Raw genomic sequence first — 12,885 nt, forward strand, 5'->3', positions numbered from 1 at the left:
ATCAGCTCTGCACAGCTGTTATTCAGGAACAGAGTGCTGCCTTTGATGGACCCATCCCTCTGGTCCCTCTGGACCAACGGCCAAAAGGGGTGGGTGCTCAAGCTTATATAGGTTATACTGAGAGGTAACTCAACTAATGAGCATGTCAGTTTGGGCTGTCTTTACTGGGCCAGATGGAGGGTGTGGGCACTTTAGGGTGGGATCAATGCTTTGGCCTCTGCTCAGAAACTGTCTTTTCATATTTGATGGAAATTTTCTCCCTGCGGCCTGTGTTGTCACCGGGAAAGACAGTGACTCTCTAATTCCTTCTCCCTGGGCCACATTATTTTGGGGTTTGTCTTTTTCCATATCCATTAGAAGGGAACTAGGATTTTGACATTGATATAGTCAGGGTTCAGAATTTTTTTATTATCACAAGAATCTTTCAAGGTGCTTTTTTTTTGGTAGCCCCACCCACTTTTTTCCTACCCCTCCAACCTTTTTAACTCCATGCAGTCAAGCATCTGTTTCTTTTCCTTCCTTTTTTCCTTCCTTCCTTCTAATTGAACCCAGGGACTGTCTGCCACTAAGTTTTTAATTTTTTTTTAAATTTGAGTCAGGGTCTCATTAAACTGCCAGGCTAGTCTTGAACTTGTGATCCTCTTGCCTCAACCTCCCAAGTTGCTGGTAATAACAGGTGTGTACCACCAAACTCAGCTGTCCATTTCTGTAGTTTATCCCTTTAAGAATGTTCTAAAGGGATGGGGCATGTAGTACAGTAGTAGAGCATTTGGTTAGTACTCACAGTATCCTATGTTCAGTTTCCAGTACAAAAAAAACCCAATGTTTTATAAACGTAATCATACAGTATGTAATCTTTTGTGATTGGCCTGTTTCATTAAGCATGATTTCTCTGGAGATTTACCCAGATTGTTGTGTATATCAATAGTTCTTTTCATTGCTAAGTAGTATTCAGTGGTAATAATGATATGTCAGTTTGTTTAACCGTTCCTCTGTTGAAAGATACCTGTATTTTTAAAAAAATCAGTTTTTGGCTATTATGAATAAAACTACTATGAACTTCTGTGTACAGTTTTTTAAAAAAATACTTTTAGTTGTAGATGGACACAATATCTTTTTATTTATTTATTTTTATGTGGTGCTGAGGTTTGAACCCAGTGCCTCACACATGCTAGGCAAGCATTCTACCACTGAACCACAACCCTAGCCCCTGTGTACACGGTTTTGTGCAAAGTTGGGCCTTCCATTTTCCTAGGAAAAATGCCTGGGCCAGTCACCTTGTACCTGCCTATACTCCCAGTGGTCCTGGAGCCTGAGACAGGAGGATAACAAATTCAAACTCAGCCTCAGCAATTTAGTGAAGTCCTAATGAACTTGGTGAGAACTTGTCTCAAAAAAAAAAAAAAAAAAAACGGACTGAGGATGTGGCTCAGTGATTAAAATCAGAATGAGATGAGATTAAATTCCCTGCTTCACCAATTTTGAAGAATAAAATCCACAGACAATAACGGAAGGGAAGAATAAACAAAGTAGGATTTATTTAAGTGAGAAGGGAGAGAATAGGAGGAGGCCAGGTAGCAGAAAAACCCATTTTTGTGTGCTGGGTTAGGGGCTTATATGTTTTGGGGTGGAACATGGAGCAAAATCTATGTTAAACAGGCATTGAACAGTATCAAGGCTATTGGTTTGTCCTTTAGCCTGAATTTTAATCCTTCTTGTAACTCCCATTTGGGTTCATTCTCACCTTCCACTTTCCTAGCCTCTCTTGGACAAAAGAGCTTCCATTGTTCCCAGGTGAACAGGTGAACCCCATGGTCTTTTACATTTGAAATAGGCCTTAGTGGTGCCCATTAATATTTCTACTGGTTAGCCTCCTGGTGTGGCTTCTGCATTTGAACATCCCTCAATTGGGGCCCATCACTTCTGATTGCTGACCATTGACTAGTCTTACTCAATTGTTAGTTGCATGTTCATCAAACTGTTTTCTAGAGTGTACATTCTCACTAGCAATGTGAGTAATCTACTTTTTTCATATCCTTCCCCATATTTGTTTGTATACCTTTTTTTAATTTTAGCCATTCCATGTGTAAGAGTGTCTCCTTGTGGTTTTAATTCACATGGCTAATAATGTTGACCATTTTTATACATGCTTATTTATCTTGTGTATGTCTCTGTTGTATCTCTTCATGTCTTTTAAAAAAATTTTTGTTCTTAGATATACATGACAATAGTGTATTTTGACATATTATACATACATGGAGTATAACTTACTCTGAATAGGATCTCATTCTTGCTATTGTACATGATGTGGAGTTTCACTGGTGTTGTATTCATATATGAACAGAGGAAAGTTATGTTCAATCCCTTCTGTCTTTCCTAGTCCCATCCCCTGCCCTTCCTTCATTCCCCTTTGTCTAATCCAGTGAATTTCTGTTCTTTCCTCTGCCCCTCACTTACTGTGTTAGCATCCACATATCAGAAGAGCATTTTGGGATTGGCTTATTTCACTTAAACATAATAGTTTCCAGATTTATCCATTTACTGGCAAAAGTTATAAAGTCATTCTTTTTTATATCTGAGTAATATATTCCATTGTGTGATATATTACATTTTCTTTATCATGTCATCTGTTGAAGCGCACCGAGGTTAGTTCCATAACTTAACTATTGTTAATTGAACTGCTATAAACATTGGTGTGACTGCATAATTGTAGTATGCTAATTTTAAGTCCCTTGGGGATGTACTGGGGAGTGGGATAACTGGGTCAAATGGTGGTTCCATTCCAGATTTTCTGTGAAATCCCCTTACTGCTTTCCATGGTTGCACCGATTTGCAGTCCTACCAGCAATGTATGAGTGTACCATTTTCTCCAAATCCTTACCAACAATTTATTGGTACTTGTAGTGCTGAGGATTGAACCCAGTGCCCCACACATGCTGGGCAATCTCTCTACCACTGAGCTACAGCCCATCAGTGTAATTTTAATTTACATTTCTCTAATTACTAGAGAAGTTGAACATTTTTTCATATATTTGTTGACCATTCGTATTTCTTCTGTGAAGTGCCTGTTCAGTTCCTTTGCCCATTTATTGTTTTTTTTTTTTTTTTTTTTTAATGTTAAAGTTTTTTGAGTTCTTTATATATCCTGGAGATTAATGCTTTATCTGAGGTGCAGGTAGAAAGGATTTTCTCCCATTCTGTAGGCTCTCTGTTTATGTTCTTGATTATTTCCTTTGCTTTGAAGAATCTTTTTAGTTTGATACTATCCCATTTATTGATTCTTGATTTTACTTTTTGGGCTTTAGGAGTCTTGTTGAGGAAGTCAATTCCTAAACCAAAATGATGGAGATTTGGGCCTACGTTTTCTTCTAGTAGGCTCAGGGTTTCTGGTCTAAGGCCTAGGTCCGTGATCCACTTTGAGTTTTGTGCAGGATGAGAGATAGGAGGGTTCAATCTCATTCTGCTACATATGAATTTCCAGTTTTCCCAGCACCATTTGTTGAAGAGGCTATCTTTCCTCCAATGTATGTTTATGGCATCTTTGTCTAGTGTGAGATAACTGTATTTATGTGGGTTTATTTCTGTGTCTTCTGTTCTGTTGGTCTTCATGTTTGTTTTGGTGCCAATACCATGCTGTTTTTGTAACCATAACTCTAGTATAATTTAAGGTCTGGTATTATGGTGCCTCCTGCTTCACTTTTCTCATTATTATCTCTTCATGTCTTTTGTTCATGTTATAATTGAACCATTTGCTTTTTTAGTGTTGAGTTTTGAGAGTTATTTTTATACCTTGGATATTAGTTTTCTGTGGATATATGATTTGCAAATGTTTTCTGTCTCTGTAACTTGTCTTTTCATCCTCCGATGGGGTCTTTTGCAGGGTATTTTTGGATTTGTATGCCTTTTCTTTTCTAGAGTTTTCCTTTGGCTGGAACTTTTATCTTCCCACGCTGTTTGTATAAGTGGTGAAATAGGGCATTCTTGTGCATTTTTCAGTCTTAGGTGAAAAACAAAGCATTATTTTTCACCATAAATATAATATTTTCTCTCTGTATATTTTTAAAGATTATTTTATCCTCCAGGAGCAGTGGTGCATATCTGTAGTCCTAGTGATATGGGAGGCTGAGGTATGACGATCACAAGTTTGAGACAAACCTCAGCAACTTAGCAAGGCCCTAAGCAACTTGGAGGTCCTGTCTCAAAATAAAAAATAAAAAGGGGCTGAGGCTGTGACTCAGTGGTCCCCAGTGTGCGCATGCCACGTGCACGTGTGCGCGCGCACACACACACACACACACACACACACACAGATTATTTTGTCAAAGTGTGGATATTTCCCTGTTTACCCCCCACCCCATCTTTTTTTTTTTTTTTTGGTGATGCTGGGAATTGAACCCAGGACCTGGCATGCTAGAACCAACCAATTATGTCCCCAGCTGCGGGTGTTTGTATCCCTACTTTTTTCAGAGAGTTTTTAAATTGAGAATGGATGTTCAGTTTTGTCGTGTGCTTTTTATGAACTCGTTTTTGTGATTATGTGGTTTTTTTTTTTTTTTTTTTTTTTTTCAGTAGTAGACATTGAATCCAGGGGCACACTACCACTGAGATATATATATATATCCCCAACCCTTTTTGGTTTTTATTTGGAGACAGGCTTTCACTGAGTTGCCCAGGATAGCCTTCAACTTGGTGATCCTCCTACCTCAGCTTCCTGAGTAGCTAGGATTACAGGCTTTGCCACTGCAACAGGCTAGATCATGTGATTTTTTTTTTTTTTTTTTTTCTTCATTAGCCTGATAATATGGTAGATACCTAATTGCTGAGACTGGTCTCAAACTTGCTCTCCTTTTTTTTTTTTTTTTTTTTTTTTTTTTGTGGTACTGGGGATTGAACTCAGGGCCTTGTGCTTGTGAGGCAAGCACTTTTACCAGCTGAGCTATCTCCCCAGTCCACTTGCTCTCCTTAAAATTAATCTCTTGCTTAATTTTCAAATACTGAACTAGTCTGCATCCCTGAAATAAACTTCTCTTGGTCATATGTAATTTTTTTTTTGTATATTGTTGAATTTTATCTGCCAATATTTGGTTAATATTTTTATACCTGTATTCAAGAGGTATATTGGTCTTTAATTTTTTTTCCTAATGTCTTCCTCTAGTTGTTGTTGTTGTTTTTTTCCTGCGCTGCTGGGGATTGAACCCAGGGCCTTGTGCTTGTAAGGCAAACACTCTACCAACTGAGCCATATCCCTAGCCCTTCATCTAGTTTTGATATATGGTTATTACTAGTTTCATAAATTGAATTGGGAGGTGTCCCACTCCTTAACTGTGATAGAATTTTCAGTGAATTAATCTGGACTCAAGATTTCTTTTTTGGGAGTTTGAAATTATGAATTCAATTTCCTTCATATATGGGGCCATTAAAATAATCTGTTTAGTTTGGGGTCAGTTATAGTTTTTTTTTTGTTGTTGTTGTTCTTATTGTTTTTTATTTTTATTTTTTTAGGAATGGGTCCATCTTATCTAATTTCAAATTTATGTTATTTTTATATTCCCTTATTATTCCTTTGATGTATTCATAGTCTTTAATGATAATGTTTTCATTCCTAATGTTGATAGTTTATGTCTTTTCTTTTTTAATCTGTCTTACTTGGTGTTTGTCAGTGTTATTGATCTGTTTAAAGAACTAGCTGTGTTATTGATTTTCATTGTTTTCCTGTTTTTAAATTAATTAACTTCTGTGCCTTATTATGTCCTTCCTTTTGCTTACTTTGAGTTAATTTTGTTTTTTTTTAGGCTCTTGAATTTAGAGTCTTAGATGATTTGACTTTTTTTTCCCCTTGGTACTGGGGATTGAACCCCAGGACACTTTACCACTGAGGTACACCCCATCTCTTTATGTTCTTTTAAGTTTGAGATAGGGTCTCCGTAAATCGCTGAGACTGGCCTCCCACCTCAGCCTCCAGAGTCTCTGGGATTATGGGTGTGTGCTACAGTGCCCTGCTGATATTTTATCTTTTCTAATATAAGCATTTTAGTGCTATAAATTTCCCTGAGTAGAGTTTTGTTGTGTCCTACAAATTTTGCTATGTTGTATATTCATCTGCATTTAGTTCAGTGATTTTAAAATTTCCTTTGAGACTTCCTCTATGACAAATTGATTAAGTGTGTTTAGTTTCCAAGTGTGTGGAGATTATCCCACTGTGTTACTGATTTTTAGTTTAACTCCCTTGTAGTTGGATAATGTGAGATGTATATTTTCAATTTTTTAAATATCTATTGAAATTTGTTATATGGCCTTGGATCTGGTCTACCTTGGTATATTTTTCAGGGACACTTATATCTCTGGGTGTGGTAGTACATGCCTATAATTCCAGGGATTTAGGAGGCTAAGGTAGGACCATTGCAAGTTTGAGACCAGCCTGGGCAACTTAGTGAGACCCTGTCTCAAAATTATAAATAAAAAGGGCTTGGGATGTATCTTAGTGGTAGTGCACCCTGGGTTTAATCCCAGAAAACTCCCAAAAAGAAAGAAAAGAATGTGTATCTTTTTTTTTTTTTTTCTTATGGTATGAGGGATTGAACCCAGGGCCTTGTGCTTGCAAGGCAAGCACTCTACCAACTGAGCTATCTCCCCAGCCCAAGAATGTGTATCTTCTGTTGTTGGATGGGATGTTTTTATCAATGTTAATCAGACGCTGTTGGTTGATAATGTTGATTTCCTCCATTTCTTTATGGATTTCTTTTCTTCTCTCTCTCTGTTTTAATATTTTTAGTTGGAGATGGAAATAATACCTTTATTTTATTTATTTACTTTTATGTAGTGCTGAGGATTGAACCAGTGCATCACACATGCTAGGAAAGCACTCTACTACTAAGCCACAACCCCAGCCCTTCTCTCTCTCTTTTTTAAAGGTGTTGGGGATACAAACCCCCCCAGCCATCTTTGCCGATTTTCTAATTGTCATTTGTTGAGAGGCACTTTCAAGTCTACAACTATGATTGTTTTTTCCTTTCAGTTGTCAGTTTTTGTTTCACATATTTTGCAATTTTTTTTGTTTAGTGCATGCAAATTTAGAATTGCTGTGTTTTCTTTTTCTTTTTCTTTCTTTCTTTCTTTCTTTTTTTTTTTTTTGGTACTTGGTACCAGGGATTGAACCTAGAGGTGCTTAACCATTGAGCCACATCCCTAACCCTTTATGTTTTATTTTGAAACAGGGTCTTGCTTTGTCGCTTAGGACCTTGCTAAGTTGCTGAGGCTGGCTTTGAACTCAAAGTTCTCCTGCCTCAGCCTCCCTTGCTGCTGAGATTACATGTGTGCCGCTGTGTCTGGCTGCTGTTTTCGTGGGGGATTGCCTTATTATTTTAAAATCTGTTGCTCTTTAATAAATTTTATTTGCTATTTTATCTGATTTATATAGTCTGTTTTGTCTGATTATTGCTAATATAGCCACTCCTACTTTCCTTTGATTATTATGTATATGATATATCTTTTTCTATCTTTTCTCTTTTTCTACTTTTTACTTATTTATTCAAAGTGAGTTTCTTGGGGTTTTTGTTTTTGTATTCCTGGGGATTGAACCTAGGGTCTTGTACATGCTAGGCAAGTACTCTATCACTGAGTTATACTCCCAGCCCTGAAGTGAGTTTCTTGTAAATAGCGTGTTTTTTTGGGTCATATTTTCTGCTTCTGCCTATCTTCACCTTTTAATTGTTATATTTAGATCATTTACATTGAGTAAAATTATTGATTTGTGAAAGCTTAAGTCTGCTACTTTTATTTTTTCTTTTCTGTTTGTCTTGGGTTTTGTTTCTGTTTTTTTCTTGCCTTTCTGTAAGTTAATCATTTTACCAGTAATGTTTTATAGTGTACCTAATTGGACAGGCTTCTAGTGATTGTTTTAGGCATCATATCATATCTATATATCTCTATATGCATATATATCTTATACATTATCCAGTGGTGTCTTCATGTTACCATTTTGAGTAAAGTGTAGAAACCTTACCTGCGTTTATATGCCTATCCCTCATATATAATTAAATATGTGGGCTACATATTAGAAACACATCACACTGTTATATTTTTTACCTAAACATAATTTAGAAAACACAAAAGAAATAAAACTATTGATTTTACCTGAATTTTGCTTACAGTGGTCTTTCTTCTCTCCTGATATTCCAGAATTCCTTCTTTTATAATTTCCCTTGTGGTTTTTTTTTTTTTTTTTTTTTTTTTTGTGGTACTGGGGATTGAACCTAGGGCCTTGCACTTGCAAGGTGAGCACTCTACCAACTGAGCTATATCCCCAGCCCTCCCTTGTGTTTAAATGACTTTCTCTAACTAGTCTCTTAGGATAGGTCTGCTGTTGGCAAATTTTATTGGAGAATGTCTTAATTTCCGAATGATATCTTCACTGAGTGTAGGATTCTAGGTTGGCAGTTCTCTTCTTTCATACTTAGGAAAAATTGTCATCCCACTTACTTCTGGCCTCCCATGATTACTGACGAAAAGTTAGATGTCATTTGAACTGTTTCCCCTCTGTAATTAAGATATCATTTTTCTGTAGCTATTTTCAAGATTTTTCCTTAGTTTTTAGTTTCCAGAAGTTTAATTATGATCTGTGTTTAAATGGATTTTTTGGGGGTTCATGCAACTTCTTAAATCTGTAGGCTTTTATCTCCCACCATAGTTGGTAATTTTCTAGCTGTTCGCTTTTCAGCCCCGCCTTCTTTCTCATCTCTTTCCAAGATTCCAGTGATAGAAATGTTAGACGTTTTTTGTTTTAGCGCCATTGTTCTCTAGGCTCTGTTAATTTTTTATTTTCATGTTTATTTTCTCTTGTAGTCTGTTTTCTCTCAGTTAAGATTAGGTAATTTCTATTGTTCTGTCTTCCATTTCTTTTTTAAAACAATTTATTTTTTATTTGTTTTAATTGGTTATACATGATAGTAGAATGCATTTTGTCACATTGTACACAAATGGAGCATAACTTCTCATTTCTCTGACTGTACATGGTGCTGAGTCACACCAGTAGTGTAATCATACCTGTATATAGGGTAATGATGTCTGCCTCATTCTACCATCCTTCCCATCCCCACTGCCTACCCCTCCCCTCACTCCCTCTGCATGAATGGAAATTCCTTTATTCTTTCCTATCCCCCCACCCCCACTATGGATCAGCATCCACTTATCAGAGAAAACACTTGGCCTTTGGTTTTTGGGGATTAGCTTATTTTACTTAGCATGATATTCTCTAGTTCCATCCATTTATCTGCAAATGCCATAATTTCATTCTTCTTTAAGGCTGAGTAATATTTCATTGTGTATATGTACCACATTTTCTTTATCCATTCATCTGTTGAAGGGCACCTAGGTTGGTTCCATAGTTTAGCTATTGTGAATTGAGCTGCTATATTTGATGTGACTGTGTCACTGAAGTATGCTCATTTTAAGTCCTTTGGGTGTAAACCAAGGATTGGGATAGCTGGGTCAAATGGTGGTTCCATTCCAAGTTTTCTTTGGAATCTCCATACTGCTTTCCATAGTGGTTGCACCAATCTGCAGTCCCACCAGCAATGTATGAATGTACCTTTTCCTCCACATCCTTGCTAAATCTTATTATTGCTTATATTCTTGAAAATTGCCGTTCTGACTGGAGTCAGATGAAATCTTAGTTTTGATTTGCATTTCTCTAATTGCTAGAGATGATGAACATTTTTTCACATGTTTGTTGATCAATTGTATTTCTTCTGTGAAGTGTCTGTTCAGTTCCTTAGCCCATTTATTGATTGGGTTATTTGGTTTTTTAGTGTTAAATTTTTTGAGTTCTTTATATATCCTGGAGGTTAATGCTCTACCTGAGATATGTGTAGTAAAGATTTTTTTCCCATTTTGCAGGCTCTCTCTTCATGTTATTGATTGTTTCCTCTGCTGAGAAGAAGCTTTTTAGTTTGAATCCATCCCATTTATTGATTCTTAATTTTATTTCTTGCGCATTAGGAGTCTTGTTAAGGAAGTCAGTCCTAAGCTGACATGATGAAATTTGGGCTTACTTTTTCTTCTGTTAGGGCCTCTGTTCCAGTGCCTAAATGTTTGATCCACTTTAAGTTGATTTTTTATAGATTATTTCTTTTATATCCTACGTTCTGTTGTTGAGATCACCATGAAGTTTTTATTTCAGTTATTATATATTTCAGTTCTAAAATTTCCATTGAGTTCTTTTTATAATCCCTGTTTCCATGCTGAAAAAATTTTTTTTCATTAGTTTCAAATGAGTTTTTAGGTGCTTTTGAAGCATTTTTATCTTGGCTACTTTAGAAACGTTTGTTAGTTAGTTTTAACATTTGTGTCATTTCAGTGTTGGCACCCATTCATTCAATTTGAAATCTTCCTGATTCTTTATATGACAAGTGATTTTTTTTCCATGTACACGTTTATTTACCACTGAAAATTAAAATAGCACAAAATTTCCTTTTATTGCAACTCAAATTTTTAAAAAACAGAAAATCTAATTATCTACTCTTATTATTACACTCTAATCAAACTATCCAATATTCTCTTTACATCTCTTCTAGTTCCTGAGTTTTATTTCACAGATTTCAGGCTTATAAAATCCACAGAACGACTTGAGACCTATTGGTACTTCTTTGGGTCAAACGGAAAAGTGAAACTAAAGCTTACTTGAAATCATTTATGTACATTTTAATGGCACTGATTCCTTATAAATTACTGGCATTAAAGCATGAAGAGATCCCCAACACACACACACACACACACACACACACACAAAGTAGATGGAAAAGAATAAAGACATCAGAACTCATAAGCTATTCAAAAATCATTGGTATGCAATGTAAGCATAGAAAATCTTGCCTAAAATTAGCATCATGGAGAACAAGATACAATTTCTGCCTATATTGACTGTGTCATAATCATACTATATTCTAGCATTCTCAGAAGGATCCCATCTATGATATATGCAATAACTGCAGGTACATTTGATTGGTACCCATTGTGATTCACTTTGAACTCCCTTAAGATTGTTGACTCTTGGTTGCTCTCTTTCAAGCTGGGAAAATCTTACACTTAGGAGAGATCTCCATTTTGCCACACGTTCTTTCCGTGCAGATAACAATGTTTGGACTCCTTGATGCCTGTAGGGAAAGCCACTTCTGACCTCACATAAGATCCTCTCACTTCTGTCCTGTGGTTGGGGTGGATCTTCTGGCAGAGGGGAAGGGCTTTTAGCACTAGGATTCAGTCAAGTTATGAAGTTGCTTTATTAGTGTTTCTGAACTGACTGGACGAGAGTCCACTGAATCTTCGGGGAAATTTTCTTCATTTTTCAGACATCAGAAAAGACTCCAGAGTCAAGGTTGGGTTAAATTTTTGCAGTGGGTTCATTGGGATGCAAACTGAACCTTTAAAAAGTTGCTCTGAGGGGCTGGGGAGATAGCTCAATTGGTAAAGTGCTTGCTTTGCAAGCACAGGGCCCTGGGTTCCATCCCCAACACCGCAAAAACAAAACAAAACAAAACAAAACAAAAAACAAAACAAAAAAACAAAAAAGTTGCTCTGAGGTTGCCTGGGAGGAAAAAACAAAAAACAAAGAAAACTATAGCCCTGAAAGACTAAAAACCTCGAACTTCAGTGAAACAAACCAATCTGAAAATGATTTTTTTAAATTAAAACCTGGAAAATTTTGCATTATTACGTGCTGTTGGATGTTTAAACCTTCTATTTTTTGCTGCCTTTTACTGATATCACTTTGGCAGGGGAAAGGGAAGCATTTCCTAGATACTGCTAGGTAGAGATAGAATTTGAGGTTCTCACTTTGCTTCTTTTTTTTTTTTTTTTTTTTACCAGAGATGATTGAACCCAGATGCCTTAACCACTGGGCCCCATCCCCAGCCCTTTTTACTTTTTTAAATTTTGAGACAGGGTCTTGATAAGTTTCTGATGGGTGAGTTTCTACACTCTCTTTCAAGAGTGCCTCCTGTGACCTAGGGACCTTCCATTAGACACCACCTCCCAAAGGTTCCACAGCACTTTCTACTAGTGCCACCTTGAGGATCAAGCCTTTAACATAGTGGACCCTTGCGGAGACACTCATATTAACTAAATGATATCCAAGTCATAGTACACATCAGTCATTATAAAAATATGAAAGATATGAAGAGTCAACTCTTACTGCAGATGACTTCCAAATCTAAAAATAAACGTAATGCAAGTGAAAACAAATGTATTATTTTTACCTATAAGATTTGGTAAAAATAAAAAAGTTTGAGTATCCCTTATCTGAAATGCTTGGGACCAGATGTGTTTTAGATATCAGATTTTTTTTTTTTTTTGAATTTTGGAATATTTGCATGTATAGAGAGATAGATATCTTGTGGATGGGACTCAAGTCTAAACCCCAAATATATTATGTTTCATATATACTTTATACATATAGCTTAAAGGTAAGTTCATAAAGTATTTTTAGTATGCCTGTGTTTTGACTTCAACTCATTACACTGAGGTCAGGTGAGATTTTTCTACTTGTGATATCATGTTGGCACACAAAAAATTTTGGGGTTTTGAAACATTTCACTTTACAAATTTTAAGTCCAAATCCAATGCCAATGAGCGAAATAGGTTCTCTGATACCTGTTAGTGGAAATATGTAGTGTAGCAGCCTTTTTAGAATGTAATTTAGTAGTAACCATCAAAATTTTAAGTGCTTATAAGCTTAGAAACAAATTTTACTTCTAGAAATATATCTTAAATGGCAAGATTACTTAAAACTTTATATGTAAATGTTCTTGGTACATTATTTATAATAGTAAAAAATTGGGAACAACCTTAATGTCAGTCAGTTGGAGACTGGTTGAATAAAATATGGTACAT

General features: G+C 36.1%; 1 protein-coding gene and 1 non-coding gene across 5 annotated transcripts in view; one reads left to right on the forward strand and one right to left on the reverse strand.

Moving 5' to 3' along the window:
- Positions 1 to 12,885, forward strand: part of Arnt (aryl hydrocarbon receptor nuclear translocator) — a 72,045-nt gene that overhangs the window by 18,052 nt on the left and 41,108 nt on the right. The window lies entirely within an intron of this gene.
- On the reverse strand, positions 5,176 to 5,243 carry Trnav-uac (transfer RNA valine (anticodon UAC)). Its single transcript has one exon. It is a non-coding gene; the product is annotated as a tRNA-Val (tRNA).

Source organism: Sciurus carolinensis, chromosome 1 (genome assembly GCF_902686445.1).
Source record: "Sciurus carolinensis chromosome 1, mSciCar1.2, whole genome shotgun sequence".
In the NCBI taxonomy this organism is placed as follows: domain Eukaryota; kingdom Metazoa; phylum Chordata; class Mammalia; order Rodentia; family Sciuridae; genus Sciurus; species Sciurus carolinensis.